The following is a 17,343-nucleotide window of genomic DNA, read 5'->3' on the forward strand; positions in this document are numbered from 1 at the left end:
AAATGTATTCATTATATTGCAAATGAATATGAAAACGTGCTGATACTTTCCTGGGAAGTAGGTTGTTTCTCTGAACAGGTATTTTCCCTGTGAGGACACCATGGTGATCATATGTTATTGCTCTGGCAAGAAAAAATAACAACAAACAAACCAACCGAAGAAACAAATAAAAATCACACACAACAATTAAAATAACAATAGTGGAGCAATAATGTGCTTCAAATTCACTGCTTAATGCTGGAATTTCCCATACTTAAATTTATCTTGGTTTGCAGTATCAGATGTACAGTTGTATTGGATATATATTTTAAAGTAGTTAGCATGCTCTGACCAAGTCTTTGTTCATTTGAGGGAGAGCTTATTTAAGGCTTTTCACTATAGAGTAAATGAACTCTGTTCAATTATTTCTGAAGTTGTTTGCAACCAATGAATGATTTAGTTAAATGTATTGAAAACTGTTTTGTTCTTGATATACATTTTTTCCATGTGGCTGTTTCACAGTCTTACATTTAGTTGCACTAAAAACAAGATGATCACCTTACCTATGAATAGATTTGTCTTAGTAAATCTGAAACCAGATGTTTGTTTAAATGACTACTCACTAATAGACTTGGGTATGACTTCGGGGTTTTTTTTCTTAGAAGAAACCACTGATCTGTAGAATCTATGTTTGAAAATGACAGTTTATTATTTCTAAAAGCCCAGAAACTTTTGCATATGAGACAGTTAGGGTTATAACAGTGAATTCAAATTACTGATTTGAGGTAATATTTTGATACTGTTTCTTATAACAGAGTGAAATACACCCACCTCATCACAGAAACAAACATGCATGTGTGTTTTTTCTCCTCATTTCATTGTTAATGCTTGGTGTTATCTAATGCTTTTATCATCATTCTTGTTCTAAAAATGCTCTTATTATAAATGCCACTTGGTTTATTATAAAAGGAATGTTCTAATTAATGAGATTTGATTTTTAAGTCTACCTATTAAATATATCGAGTATCAAACTGAACGGCTGTATGGAAGTCAAATTACTTAGAAATTATAGTCCATGTTAACATTCATTTACATTTACATGTATGATCAGTTTTAAAATTATGCTTTAAATGATATGTACCCTTAAAAGCAAGGTTTAGTTAAATATAAACAATTCAGAATTAAAATTATGTATATGGAGGATAAGAGAATTAACTTTCATCAAAATATAAATCATATTTTATTATTTGTTTATTGACACTCTATAACTAAAAATTATTTTATTGGGAGAAAATAAAAACCCTTAAAGTGCAAAATTTTCTGTTGAATAGTATAGAAATACTGAGGAGCTATAAATGTAATATTTTCTGCTGATTCAGATAAGACTCGATATGAAAATATGTAGAGCCAATTTTGGCTAACCACCAGCCGACTATACTAACAGCAAACTTTTCACTATCAGTATCACTTAAAATCTTCATTGCACATTTTTTTTACTACAAAAAATGTTCTGTTACATATTTTTTCTGATCACCACTATTTTCCCTTTTCATTAAAACTTTAAGCTAGCATTAAAAGCTTCAAATCTACAGCTTTCCAAATAACAATTAATATTTCCACATCTATTAAATTCATTGAACAAATAAATAAATTGAAGCCTATTTTAAATTATGAAGGCGCATTCATTTAAATATTTCCTTTTATTTTTCCTGTGTGAATTCTGGAAGTAGGGCAGTGGAAGGGATAGAACACTTTTGCATTAGTGCTTGAACACTGTTCCAACGAGTCACCATTTTGAAGATGGGCCAGATGTGTGGCAGTATTATGGTGGGCAAGGAAGTCTCAAAATAACATGTTACAATCTGCCAATGACTCATCAGCATATGTGTATGTGTGTGTGTGTGTCCCCAAGCAATGTTTTCGGCCAAATGGTGTTTAAAAATACTGACAATATTTTACCTCAGCTTGAATCTTGTGATTATCAACTGTGAATTTTCAAGAAAGATGCAAAAAGGCAAATGACTAAAAGCATACATAACTAATTGAGGACTGCAGTCCTCAAGGAGTAGAGTAGTTAGCTAGGAGCACAAATTGGGACGATTGCTGCATTCACTCAAATAGAATCCTATGAAGTAACCATTGAGAAAATATGTATTTGTTGAACTAGTTGGTGTAGTTAGATAATGGAAAGACAAGCGTTGCCTTTTGGTTCTTTCTGCTGTTGTTATGATCTTCCCTGTACTGATGCGCTGCTATCCTTTTCTGGGATTACTCAGACACGGAAAAAGACATTGTCCTCATTTCCCAATCTAGAGTGCTAAAAAGGCATCGGGGACACAGATGCATATAGATAGTAAAGTGTTTCAAAGATAGAAAGATGGATTCACTTTTATATTTTTCCAAGCTCTTACTTGAATGCTGGGGTTTTAGCATATGAGGGCAGATCTTTATTTTCCATGTGTTTGATTGATATTTTTACTTCCTGTCTTCACTTTTTGGGGAATGTTGCTTCCACAGACATGGGCTGGGTTCTGGCTTTCACAGAATAATCTGAGGTGACCCCTGCGGGTTGGTAAAGAGGAAGAGTCTTGAGGAAGCAGGTTAAGTTTGGGGCTGAAAGCGCTTGTGTTAGAGAACAGAGAAAATAAGGGAGTAGGTGTGGAGCATCTTTTCTGAATGATGCCTGTGGTGCTACAATAGGAGAGATACCCTCCCCCTAAAGGTGGTGGTGTGGACCTGCAATGTGAAGATGTGCCAAATGCATTTGCTCAGAATATCCAATACATTTAATATATTTCTAAAACTTTGATAGTCAAATAGATCATATAATCATATACTTCAAAATAAGCCAGACACAAAAGGACAGATATTGTATAATTTCACTGAAGTGAGCTCCCTTCATAGACAGACATTCCTAGACAGAAAGTAGAATAGTGGTTACCAGAGGGTGGGGGGAGGGGGGAGTTACTGTGTAATGGGTACAGGGTTTCTGTTTGAGAAGGTGAAAATCTTCTGAAAATAGATGATGGTGGTTATGCAACCATGTGAATGCACATAAGCCACTGAATCATATACTTAAAAATGGTTTATACGGTAAAGTTTAGGCACATTTTACCACAATAAAAAATTGCCAAAAATGTGTAACAGCGAGCAGCCTTATACACACTAAATTTTGCAAGCATGGAGTATATCTTCTTGATAAATTCATAGGGTCTGCAAATGTATATGCATTTTGATAGTTATTTACCTTTTCACCAATTGTCTGTTAGGCTGCCTGTTTCCGCACATCCTAACATTGTTATAATTAAACTTTTCTCTTTCTGGCAACCTGAAAGGTGAAAAATCCATTGCTATTTTTGCGGGGGTTTGAAAAGGAAACTATGTCTGTAAACTTCCTTAAGGAGCTGGAATTACGATTCCATTGGTCTTACGTATATGAATGGGGAATCTGAGGCACATGAGTGCTTTTAACCCACTTTCTAATGAAGCTGTGGTTGAGCTGATTGATAATGTATTACTGATTGAGTGATACACTATTCATTATTTTTTAAATGGCTTAAGCTAGAGAAGGGTTAAAAAGTTTGCCCAAATGATATATATGGTATTGTTTCAATCTGTGTACTTTTTAATTTGGAAGAATTTCAACTTTTCCCCCAGTTATTAATTATCAAGCATTTAACAATAAATAAGACATAATGTCTGCCTTGAGGAGCTTACAGTGTGATAGGGGAAGCTATCCAATAATAAGGCAATTGCAGTTGCCATGTGAGGGTGAGAGGGTGGATTGATACAGAAAGATGGCTGGATGGGTCCTTCCCACAGATACAGGTGGTGAGAGGCAAGGAAGGTGATCCAGAAAGGCTTGCACTCGAAGTGAGTTCTTTCTTACAAATGGGATTTAGGCAGGTGGAGTGGGGAGGGGAGGGAAGGATGGATGATTTGAGGAACCTCGAGAGCCTTCCAGATCGTTCAGGTGGCGGCAGCCTAGGATGAGGGTTCTTCTGATTAGCATTTTTTGTATTCTTTCTAAAAAGTATAGGCCTTGGTCAAACTTCAGACTCAGGAGTTTCTCCTGATCCTAAAGCTTGACCAGGCATTTTCACTTTCTCCCTGGGTCAACAACAAGGTCAGTGGTAATTTTTTTCTCATATTTTGAAACTATTTTTACATCAAGGCTGTGCTGCTCACTCCCATGTCCCTACTTCCTCTTTCCTCTCCTTGACTTTCACCCTCTGCTTTTTCAAACCTTCCTGAAATCCCAACCTGTACTCCCAAGCCTTTCTCCAAAGTCTTTTCTATTCTGCCCACTTCTTGCCTATAAATCATTTGTTTCTTCTTCAATCATTTATCGAGCATTTTTGTGCTGGACGCTGGGTAATGTGTGGAGGGTATAAGGATGAACGAGACCAGTTCTTGTCCTCAGGTTAATATTCTCTTGAGCACTTTATTACCTTTATTATAATGCTTGTCACAGCCTGCCTGGTAATACAGGGCAACCTAATTACTCCGAGAGCATTTCAATTTGTGCAGGCAGCCTTCAGTCATAGTACAGTGCCTAGGACACACAAAAGTGTATTGTCTAATCATTTCAATTTGGGGTGGGGTTGGGGGATGAGGAAAAGGAGGAGGAGGAGGAGGAAGAGGGGAGGAGGGGGAGGGGGAGGAGGGGGAGGAGAGAGGAAGAGTTATTGAGTGTTTACTCTGTGCCAGGCACTTAGATAAATGCTTTATTGACACTATCACATTTAATTTTTCTCAAAAACCATGGAGCAGGAATGAGCAGCTCCAGGTGGGAAACTGAGAAACAGAGGCTTAAATAACTTGCCCTGGGTCACATTGCTAACAAGGGGCAGAGCCAGGATTCATCCCCGTGGAGTCTGGTTGCAGGGACCTTCTGTTTGGCCACTGTGATAGACTGGTTTTCTTCTTGGTCCTCATTCCTCAACAGATCACACAAATCAACAGCATACCTGCAGCCTACTGGTAATTTTGCTTTATTCATGTTGATGTCCCTGAGATTCAGCGGCCCCTGTCTGTATGTTCGAAATGTGAGTTCACGTCTAGGTTGTAGCGCCCAGCCAGTGAGCGCCAGACATCAGGTAGCATCTATATTTATCTAGTTTTACATGATGCTTGTAGACAGATGTCTGCATTTGTATGAGCCTTTAAATGCCATGTGATGATGATAATGAGGCTGATTTATGCTGCTTACCAGATGGATCCCCAAGGCTGCTTGGAAGCTGGCATACAGTCAAAGGCAACTTGCAGATAGCTGTGGTGTGACAGTAGATCTCCAGGGCTCTGCTTGAGCAAGCTTTCGCTGTGGTTTAGACCAGGGCTTCACAAACTTGTCCACTGACGTCTGCCCTACAGCCGAGGACAGCGAAGCATGTACGTCCGTGAGCTGGTGATGAAGCATGGAATTATCAAGGCATTTCATGCCTGCAGTCTCCAGGTTTTGTCTTGAAATTCAATGCTGATTTTTAATAATCTGATAATAAACAATAATCCAATAGTAATTGAATAATTGAATAATAATTGAATAATTAAATATTTGCCATCAAATAAAATGGGTACTACAGGAGGGGTGGCACTATTTTCTGCAATCCCAGGTCTCTCCGGCACTCCATTTTATCAGACCTCCCTGGGTGGAGCGCTGGTTAAATAAAACTGGTGTGGTTTAGGCCGTTTGAGGTGTGGTCACTTAAAACAGTTCTTGTCATGCCACATCAGGGCGAGAGGGTGCACAGGCAGCCTCGCCATCCATAGTCTAGGGCTCAGTAGCCTTTCTAATGGCTGTTTTCAGGGACGGTCACCTGATATCCCTGTGTGGAGACAAGCAGTGTAGACAGTGTAACGTTTCTGACGTGACCAGCAGTGTTCCCCTGCTCCTGGGATTCTATGTTAATGAACCTGAGCCCCAGTCTGCAGCGGTCCCCGTAATTTCTTGACATTCCTAAGGGTTTATTTTCCTGAGGATTCCTCTAGTTCAGTGTTTTGCACCTCAGGCGTTTTCTGTTTTGTTTTTAGGGCACATGGAGGCAAAATTCAGTGCCTCTACTAGTTTACCACCCCAAAGCCACTCACACTGAGCATTTCCCAAGTTTGTTAATTTGATTGAGTATCTGAGGACTTCAGTCCCACAAAAATTTCACTAGCTCTCTCCCTACCCCGACTTTCTTTTCTTCTATTTCTTCCCTCTTAAGAGCAAACAAATTGCTCTTTCTGTCTCATGTCTTGTACTTTCACCCTCTTCTCTGAATCCTTGGCCTCAGGTGACATACCTGCCCTGGCGGACTCACCTACCCCAAGTGGGGCTACTAAAGCATTTTCCCAACAAAGGCAATTCTAATTCTCCTAGAGGAATTCTCATACCAGCTGTCAAGAGAATTAAATGTTCTTCATCCAGCCCCCCTAATAATAAAGTAACAAAGGTTGAGGGTGATTTATTTTCTTTTAAAAAATAAATTAGAACAGACTCAAGGTTATCTTAGTAATAATAGCTCTCTCTCACTCTCCCTTGCATTCCAATATGCTGTCTTGAATGGGGAGAAAGGCATGAAGCTACAGCTTGCTCAAAGGGAATTGAGCTTGTCAGGGTGCTATCTGTGTATTGCAGGGGACAAAAGAGCTTCTCTACTTTGCGCGACTCCTGAAGAGTTATCTAGCATCTGCTTCAAACATTCCCAGTGTTGGGTTTACAGCCCCTTAGAGCAGCACACAGAGTCTGATAGTGCTGACAATTTAGAAAATCTTCTTTGTATTGAACTATTTCAGCCTTCTGGTGCTTTCATCCTTGCTTTCTAACCCAATTTACATAAATTTAGAGCTGATTAGTTTGACTTGAGTTATATTAGTCCAGTATTATATACTCTCCATCCCAAAATATATATTGGAGTAAAAATCACTTTCCTGCTCAAAATGTCTTGGTGGCTCCCCAGAGAATAAAGTCTTACCTCCTTAGCAGAACAAACATTGCCCTTGATAAGTGCGATCAAACATCCCTTTCCATCTCAACCCTCTGCTTCCCTGGTCTTTTGTCTCCTGCTGTCTGAGTTCCCCTAGTTCCCCAAGTAGATGTGCCACTTTGTTTTTATTCCTCTTTCCCACCATTTATACAAGCTTCCCAACCTGCCTCATCTTCACTCATAAGCATCTTATTTATTTTCCAATGGTACTTTCACCATGAAGCCTTCCTTGCTTTCTTTGGTCCAATGAGTTTCTGCTATCTCTGGGTTCCTTATTGTTACTGAGACTTGTGCTGTCCCGCACAGCAACCACTAGCCACGTGTGACTCTTGAAATTGTCTAGGTCAAGTTGGATGTATTGTAAATGTAAATTACATAGTGGATTCAAAGACTTACTACAGGAGAACCAAGATGGCGGCATAGGTTAACGCTGGAGTTTGCTGCTTTGAACAACTACTTCAAAAGTGAAACTAAAAGACGGAACGGACATCACCCAGAACCACTGGAACGCTGGCTGAGTGGAAGTCCTACAACTAGGAGGAAAGAGAAACGCATATGGACGCTCAGAGGAGGCGCAGTGCTGAAGTCAAATTCTGAGGTGCGGAGTGCGCAGAGCGGGCTGGCGGCGGAGGGCGCGGTTGGCGTTTTCAATCGGGAGGGAGTCACAGACTCTGAGCTCCAGATACGGGCGAGTCTTTAGGGACCCAGACTCAAACGGGAGAAGCGGGACTGCCTGGCTTCGGTCAGAGCGAGTGCAGCTTTCTCTCCGAGCTTTGCAGCGGGTGCTGGGACTCAGAGAGGCAGAGCCCCTGGGGACAGGACTGAGAGCCGCCATAACTGCTCTCTCTGGCCCACCCTGTTGATCCTGTGTGACCCGCCCCGCCCAAGCCCTGCACAGAGGCATTTGCTGGATAGCCTCAGGCAAACGCCAGATTAGCACCTCCCTAGAGGACAGAAGTTCTCTCACTGCTGACACAGCTGATTCTCATAGCCACTTGGCCTGGAGATCAAACCCTCCCTGGAATTAGCTACAACAATCAAGATTTAACTATAAGACCACGAACAAAGACCACTAGGGGGTGCACCAAGGAAGCATAACAAAATGCGGAGACAAAGAAACAGGACAAAATTGTCAATGGAAGATATAGAGTTCAGAACCACACTTTTAAGGTCTCTCAAGAACTGTTTAGAAGCCGCCGATAAACTTAATGAGATCTACAAGAAAACTAATGAGACCCTCGATGTTATATTGGGGAACCGACTAGAAATTAAGCATACACTGACTGAAATAAAGAATATTATACAGACTCCCGACAGCAGAACAGAGAAGCGCAAGAATCAAGTCAATGATTTGAAATGCGAGGAAGCAAAAAACACCCAACCAGAAAAGCAAAATGAAAAAAGAATCCAAAAATGCGAGGATAGTGTAAGGAGCCTCTGGGACAGCTTCAGGCGTACCAACATCAGAATTATAGGGGTGCCAGAAGATGAGAGAGAGCAAGATATTGAAAACCTATTTGAAGAAATAATGACAGAAAACTTCCCTCACCTGGTGAAAGAAATGGACTTACAGGTCCAAGAAGCGTGGAGAACCCCAAACAAAAGGAATCCAAAGAGGACCACACCAAGACACATCATAATTAAAATGCCAAGAGCAAAAGATAAAGAGAGAATCTTAAAAACAGCACGAGAAAGAAACTCAGTTACCTACAAGGGAATACCCATACGACTGTCAGCTGATTTCTCAACAGAAACTTTGCAGGCCAGAAGGGAGTGGCAAGAAATATTCAAAGTGATGAATACCAAGAACCTACAACCAAGATTACTTTATCCAGCAAAGCTAACATTCAGAATTGAAGGTCAGATAAAGAGCTTCACAGATAAGGAAAAGCTAAAGGAGTTCATCACCACCAAACCAGGATTATATGAAATGCTGAAAGGTATCCTTTAAGAAGAGGAAGAGGAAGAAAAAGGTAAAGATACAAATTATGAACAACAAATATGCATCTATCAGCAAGTGAATCTAAGAATCAAGTGAATAAATAATCCGAAGAACAGAATGAACTGGTGATTATAATAGAATGAGGGACATAGAAAGGGAATGGACTGACTATTCTTGCGGGGGAAAGGGGTATGGGAGATGCGGGAAGAGACTGGACAAAAATCGTGCACCTATGGATGAGGACAGTGGGTGGGGAGTGAGGGCGGAGGGTGGGGCGGGAACTGGGAGGAGGGGAGTTATGGGGGGAAAAAAGAGGAACAAATGTAATAATCTGAACAATAAAGATTTAATAAAAAAAAATAATAATAAAAAAAATAAAAAAAACACAAAGACTTAGTACAAAAAATGGGATGTAAATATCTCATAAGTAACTTTTTTTTTTTTTTTTACATTGATTCTATATTTAAATAAGATTTTGGGCCCTACCTTGTTTGGCCCAGTGGATAGAGTGTTGGCCCGTGGACTGAAGGGTCCAGGTTCAATTCCAGTCAAGGGCACATGCCCGGGTTGTGGGCTCGATCCCCAGTGGGGGTTGTGCAGGAGGCAGCCAATCAATGATTCTCTCTCATCATTGATGTTTCTATCTCTCTCTCCCTCTCTGAAATTAATAAAAATGTATTTAAAAAATAAATAAGATTTTGGTTATATTGGTTTACATAAAACATTATTAAGTTAATTTCACGTTTTCAAAAAATTTTTTTCCAATGTGGCTACCAGAAAATTCAGAATTACATAAGTAGATCACATTATAGTTTAGGATCATTATAGGGGATCAGGTCTAAGCACCTTGCATTATCACTCTGTGTGCATTTCAGCCCCTGCTGTTAGAATTCAAGTTCCCTGCGGTCAGGGAGTTGTACCCTGATATTGCTCACTACTCACTCACCCAAAGATCTTTTCATTCAGTGGATGTGCAATACATGCAAATGAATCAAAACAGAAAATGTTTTATCGGAAGAGGTCAGAAATTCAAGTGCCGACAGAAACCTGGTAGGTAGCGTTATTATATGAAGTGAACTGGGTTAAAAGGGATCTTGGTGTTAGGGACACCGTAGGATTTGGGAGTCAGTTAGCAGGACTATGGCCAACTGGATATTCATGGCTTTGTAAAGGAGGCAACTACTTCTTCCCATCAACTGAATTACTCCAACATGGGAACATAGGTCCAGGGTTGCCAAAGTTTTTAGTCTTTTAAGAGAGACTGGATATTTGGACTTTTATGTGAATTTAACTGGTTTTTATATGTTGGCTTTATTCTTAAAATTTTGTGGAGCAACCAGAAAAGGTTGGTGGCTTGGACACATCCTGAAAGTTACTAGTTAGTGCTTCTCATCTAAAGAGTAAAATGAAATTTGCCTGCAGTGCCATGTTAAAGAGTAAAATAAGGTTCATTATTGTGGCTTTGATCAAGAAGGGACTGGAGCCCTAGATGGTTTGGCTCAATGGATAGAGTGTCGGCCTGTGGACCGAAGAGTCCAAGGTTCCATTCCAGTCAAGGGCACATGTCTGGGTTGCGGGCTGGATCCCCAGTGGGGGCCGTGCTGGAGGCAGCCAATCAATGATTCTCTCTCATCATTAATGTTTCTATCTCTCTTTCTCTCTCCCTCTCCTTTCCTCTCTGAAATCAATAAAAAAAAAAAAAAGAGGGGACTGGAATTTGGACCCTTAAATTTGCAGATCATTCAGAAAACTATTGGTAGGGGGTATTTCCAAACATTCCCAAATACTGTAGAATTTTTCGACTTAGGTTTTTAAGGGGAACAAGGAGGATGTGGGGTCTACACAATAAATTTATGTGAAACTGTTCACATAATGCAGAGGAAAATAAGGTCTCTCATTCTTAAGTCTAGAGTTTGGGAAATGGTCAAGAAGCCATCATTTCTGACTTTTCAGAGCTCTGTGACTTGTGTTGACAGAGGGATTCTTGTGGTTGACTTTACCATATATGATGTGACAGGTGAGAATGGGCAGAATGCTAAGAATAATGTTTCTAAATGACAGTGTGCTGCTTCTAAGGGAGATTAGCAGTACCCCTGCTTTGGTTTACATTTCTTTGAAAAACAAAATCAGTAGACCATGTAATGCAAAATAACTCTGGCTTAGAATTGTATTGCATGTTGAACAGGTCCTTATTAGTAATTAGTAACTTTTGTTGTCATGTTGCAAAGCTCAGTAACCTGTAGTCATAACAATATCAGATTAGCTTACCAAAGGGGCCATTATTCTATTGAGTAGGAAAATAAGTGACGATATAGATAACTTCACTTCTATTTTATTTTACATGTAAATTGAACACCTGAAAGCAAAGATTCTATTTACAATAATGCCTTTGAAAGACACCCATCATGTATAAATGAGTATCTGAGAATTTTAAAATATCTCCTAAGCAAATATAAAGAAGGAGCATGTTATAAGATATTAAACCAATGAATCAAGATAATAAAGTGTTCTTAGCTTTTAATACACAGTATATAGTAATTTGACTAAGTAAAGGGAACACTATATTTTATTGATTCACCAATTGTTAATCACGTATCAGTGAGTTGTAAATTCATTCTGACTTGTGGTTAGCCTTTGAGTAAGTCCCAAAACCTTTCTGTTTCTCAGTTTCCTCATTTGCAAAGTAGTTGCAATACTCTCATTTATCTCTCAAGCATAATCATATGCTGGTTTGGAAGATGGTGCTACTAGCAAAGTGTTCTGAGAGCTAGGAAGATAAATGTGGTTGCTATTTCCATAGTATGTTGATATAGCAAACATCTATAATAATAAAAGCGTAATATACTACTTAGATATGTAGTCCGAAGGATCTTCTGGACATCATTCTGGATGTCCTTCCGGACAAAGCCACCATGGCGGGGGCTGAGGCAGAGTGGGTTAGGGGCAATCAGGCAGGCAGATGAGCAGTTAGGGGTGATCGGGCAGACAGCCAGAGTGGTTAGGGGCATCAGGCAGGCAGGAGAGTGTTTAGGGGCGGTCAGATAGGCAGACAGAGTGGTTAGGGGTGATCAGGCAGGCAGGCAGAGGCAGTTATGGGTGATCAGGCAGGCAGGCGAGTGGTTAGGGGCGATCAGGCAGGCAGGCAGAGGCAGTTATGGGTGATCAGGAAGGCAAGTGAGTGGTTAGGGGTGATCAGGCAGGCAGGTGAGTGGTTAGGGGCGATCAGGCAGGCAGGCAGAGGAAGTTAGGGGCAATTAGGCAGGCAGGCAGGTGAGCGGTTAGGAGCCAGCAGTCCTGGATTGCAAGAGGGATGTTTGACTGCAGGTTTAGGCCTGATCCCAATTGGGCCTAAACTGGCAGTTGGACATCCCCCAAGGGGTCCCAGATTGTGAGAGGGTGTAGGCCGGGCTGAGGGATTCCCCCTCCCTCACCTTGCACGAATTTCATGCACCAGGCCTATAGTGTTTTATAAAAGCAGCCTGGATTACTTTATAGTATCCTATTGTTTAGCTCCACAAACTTGTTATGAAGAGTAAATAGCCATACACATTAACTATTACAAATGATCCTATCTAATAAAAGAGATACATGGTAATTAGTGTACGTCCGCTACCCTTCCCATTGGCTAATCAGGGTGATATGCAAATTAACTGCCAGCCAAGATGGTGGCCGGCAGCCAGGCAGCTTGAAACTAACATGAGGCTTGCTTGCTTCAGTGACAAAGGACTCCAACATTCCCCGCCTGCTGCTGCCACCTCTGAGCTTGCAGTTTGAAACATAGTTACAAATATAGAAGCTAAACAAAACCCCAGAAACCTGCTTTCAGCCTGCCAGGATCTCAGACTTGAGTTGATACAGTGTTTCGATTATAGAACACAAACAAACCAGATACCTGCTTTCAGTAGCAGAGGCCTCAGAGCTGGAGTCAGAGCTAAAGCTGGCCCAGAATTAAAAAAAAAGAAAAAAAGAAGCAGTTGGGAGCTTCCGTCACCCGCCAGCCTGAAAACAGCCCTCAGCCCCTCACCCAGGCTGGCCAGGCACCCCAGTGGGGACCCCCACCCTGAAGGGTGTGTGACCAGCAGCAAACAGCCATCATCCCCTCACCCAGGCTGGCCAGGCACCCCAGTGGGGACCCCCACCCTGATCCAGGACACCCTTCAGGGCAAACCAGCCAGCCCCCACCCATGCACCAGGCCTCTATTCTATATAGTAAAAGGGTAATATGCCTCCCAGCACCGGGATCAGCGGAGCCGTGAGGCCTCCTGGCACCGTGATCAGCGTGACGGGGGCAGCGCCCAAACCCCCTGATCGCCCTGCGGCTCTGTGTGTGATAGGGGACGGGGCCACAACCTCCCTATCTGCCCTGCTCTGATAGTGACAGGGGAAGGCGCCCCAACCTCCTGATCAGCCCTGCTCTGTGCGTGATAGGGGGGAACTCCCCAACCCCCTGAACGCCCTGCGGCTCTGTGTGTGACAGGGTGCGGCACCCCAACCCCCTGATCGGCCTTGCTCTGTGTGTGACAGGGTGCGGCGCCCCAACCCCATCCCCCACGGGCCCTGCTCTGTGTGGCAGTGGGTGGCGCCCCAGCCCCCTGATTGGCCCTGCTTTGTGCCTGATATTGGGGAGCTCCCCAACCCCCTGATTGCCCTGCGTCTCTGTGTGTGACAGGGGGCGATGCCCCAACTCCCCTATCGGCCCTACTCTGTGAGTGACAGGGGGGAGCTCCCCAACCCCCTGATTGACCCTGCTCTGTGCGTGACAGGGTACGGAGCCCCAGCCCCCCTGATGGGCCTGCTCTGTGCGTGACAGGGGGCAGCGCCCCAACCCCCTGATTGGCCCTGCTCTCTGCGTGACGGGGGGTGGCGCCGCAACCTCCCCATCTACCCTGCCTTGAGTGTGACAGGGGGCAGCGCCCCAACCCCCCAACCGGCCCTACTTTGTGCATGACTGGGGTGGCATCGCAACCTCCCGATTCGCCCTGCTCTGTGCATGACAGGGGGCAGTGCCCCAACTCCCCAATCGGCCCTGCTCTGAGCCTGACCAGGGGCTGCACCTAGGGATTGGGCCTGCCCTCTGCCACCCAGGAGCAGGCCTAAGCCAGCAGGGCGTTATCTCCCGAGGGGTCCCAGACTGGGAAAGGGCACAGGCCGGGCTGAGGGACCTCCCTCCCCCCTGAGTGCACAAATTTTTGTGCACTGGGCCTCTAGTGTAATAATAATATGAATGGAAACCTCTTAATGGGAAAAAACACCCAGAATTCCAAATAACAACAAAAAAATCCCCCTGTCACTTTTTATATTCTCTTTCAATCCTAGTCCAAATGCATTTCACCTTTTTACATAATTATAATCATAATAGAGATAAAATTTAGTTATTGTCTTTTGTGACAATATACTCTATTTCCCCACATTTCTGCATAGTTTTCCAAATTTTTTTATATGGCTGTGTAAACCTCCATTAAATATAGGTATTTTAATTTACTTAACTGGCTTTTTTTTTTTTTTTTATTGCTGATAATCTGGCTTTCTCAAGTCTTTAAAGTAGGTATTCCAGAAAGAAAGAGTGAAAAGTTAAAAATGTTTCACCTTAATTGGTGAGAAATAGGTTGATGATGAGGAAGCAGACCGTTGAAGAGGAAAGATATCTGTCACCTCTCAGTCTAGGATTATCTGCACAGCCTAGTGGTCTTGTAAATCAGAGTGCAGCGAGGACAGTGGTGAAGCTGCAGATTTGGCCCTAACCAGTTTGGCTCAGGGGATAGTACGTGGGCTGTGGACTGAAGGGTCCCAGGTTCGATTCCAGTCAAGGGTACATGCGTGGGTTGTGGGCTCGATCCCCTGTAGGGGGTGTGCAGGAGGTAGCCGATCAATGATTCTCTCTCATCATTGATGTTTCTATCTCTCTTTCCTGCTCCCTTCCTCTCTGAAATCAATCAATCAACATATACATATTTTAAAAAAATGCAGATTTGGGAGGAGGCTTTGGCATTCAAGACATGGACCTCTGATGAGATGCGCCAGGTTAGTGTGCATAGTTTGAAGAGTAACTGAGGACAGGACTCTAAATGATAGTCACATTTAAAGGACAGACAGAGGGAACACATTGCGAAGGGGACTAAGAAGGAATGGTCAGAAAGAAATAAGTGTCCTAGAAACCAAGAGAAGCTGAGGGTGGCAGTAGTGTTATGACTTGCACAGGGGAAAAGCTGACCCTGGAATCTAGGGCTATTGATGTGTATGTCCTACAGGCACGGCTCCACCATCCCATGGGTAGGCACAATTGTAACCTTTAACACTGTGGGTTCTGCCTGTTTCCAGTCAAGGACAGGATTCCTCCATTTACCAAGACCTGTTTGATTCTTTTAAATTGAGTTCATTTCTCAATCTGAAAACACTAAAATCTAAGAATAGAATAACTTGGTCCATAGAGATGTCTTATTTATTTCTACTGTTATATTAAACAGTAGTTCCCAGACACTGGTTTAAGGACACTAGAGCTTCTGTTTCAGTAGATTTAGGGGGCCCCAAGGGTTTTCATTTTTTTAATAAGCTCCCAGGTAACTCTGATGAACATTCAAATTTGGGAACCCTTGATTTATTAATCAGAAATATGGGGTGGGCTAAAGGTCTACAGTTGTTCACATGGAAAGTAATACAATAATTAATAAATAACAATATAGGAATAAACTGTGTTTCCTGTACTCACAGCTGTAAACCTACTTTTGTCCACCCCATATGTAAAAGCTTCACAGAGATTTTAGAATGGGACATCTAGCAGTTTGGCATACCAGGGGATAAATAAATGACAATTTAGTTTCACAGAGAATAGATCCAGAGCATGTATATTTCTGTTGAACTTCTTCTCCATTAAGAATATTAGGATTCTGAGGAAATTAAAAATGTGATAGCATGAATGAATAATTGGATACACTCAAAATCTACAGGGGGAATGAGATCTCTAGATCAATTTTTGTGAAGAGGCATATGCTTCAAAGATAATCACAGCCGATGGGAAAAGAGGGTGGTATCGGAGGGTGCTTCTTTCCAGGGCGCCTCACCTGTGTGCTGCTGCTTCACGTCTTGGCCTCTCCATGGGAACTAGGTGTTGCAGTAGAAAGGGCCTTGGACTTGGTATGAGATGCGTTGGTTTGGAAGTCTGCTCTGCTCCTTGCCAGCTGACTGACCTCCAGAGAGTTCTGTCACCTGGGATTCTTATCTGTTAAACATGATAATACCAACATGAGAGATGTTTTTTAAAAACATATTTTTATTGATTTTAGAGAAAGAGAGATATAGAATCATCCATGATGAGAGAGAATCATTGATTGGCTGCTTCCAGCACACCCCACTGGGGATCGAGCCCACAATCCAGGCATGCATGCGCCCTGCCTGGGAATTGAACCGTCATCTCCTGGTTCACAGGTTGATGCTCAAACACTGAGCCACAACGACTGGGTGAGAAATATTTTGTTTTTTAAAAATATATTTTTATTGATTTCAGAGAGGAAGGGAGAGGGAGAGAGAGATAGAAACATCAATGATGAAAGAGAATCATTGATTGGCTGCCTCCTGCACACCCCAATGTTTTCACAATGTAAACATGAAATAATCTTATTATTAGCTCTGAAAGGTGCAATTTCTGGTGTGCCTGCTCTCCTGAATAGTTGTGAAATATAAACATTTAAAATAGTTAAAATGATTGTATTTTAAATATCCTTATATTGTTTGGGTGTGTTGTGTATGTCTTTAAGTTGATTCCTAAAAGGTGTGTCAAGGGCATCAGGGGTCTAACATAGTAGATCTGAACTGGGACCTTTTAATCTATACTTTTTCTTAACAAATATGAAAAATTCACTCTTTTTATATATTATATAAAATTTACAGATAAACTTAAATTCAAACGAAATATTAATGATTAGTTTTTGAATATGCATTAAAAATTTTACCTCCCATTCTTTGTCCTGCTGGACTTTAAATTTGCTTTTTTTGGTAAGCATACTTGCCTTTTAAAGTCTTTAGTGAATTATTTCCTTTCATTCACATGTATTCCTTTTAGCTAAGCTAAAAATATGACCTTTTAATTGCCAATTAAAAACCCATTTTTAGTTTGTTTGTTCTAAAAGAGATGGTTTTGCTTTTATTATAAAAGCTTGTATGCTTTTTAAATCTTTTCTTAAGTCTTATTATTCACTTTACGTGGCCTCTTTGAGACAACAGGTGTTTCTTTGTTACAAGATTTGACTTAATTAAAACTGAGTGAAAGGAGAGGAAGGAACCCTGTTCTGGCAGGTTTGCGCACTCAGAAGGCTCTTTAGCCAGCATTGTAAGGAACGGAGCTTATCTTTCTTTAGGGACTCTGCTAGATGGGCAGGAAGAGTAATATTGAAGGACTTTAGACAATGTCTTAAAGCTAAAAAGACCAATTTGAGTAACTGATCTTTGCCCATTGACTTA

This window comes from Myotis nattereri (assembly GCF_964212035.1).
Source record: "Myotis nattereri genome assembly, chromosome: 3".
Taxonomy (NCBI): Eukaryota; Metazoa; Chordata; class Mammalia; order Chiroptera; family Vespertilionidae; genus Myotis; species Myotis nattereri.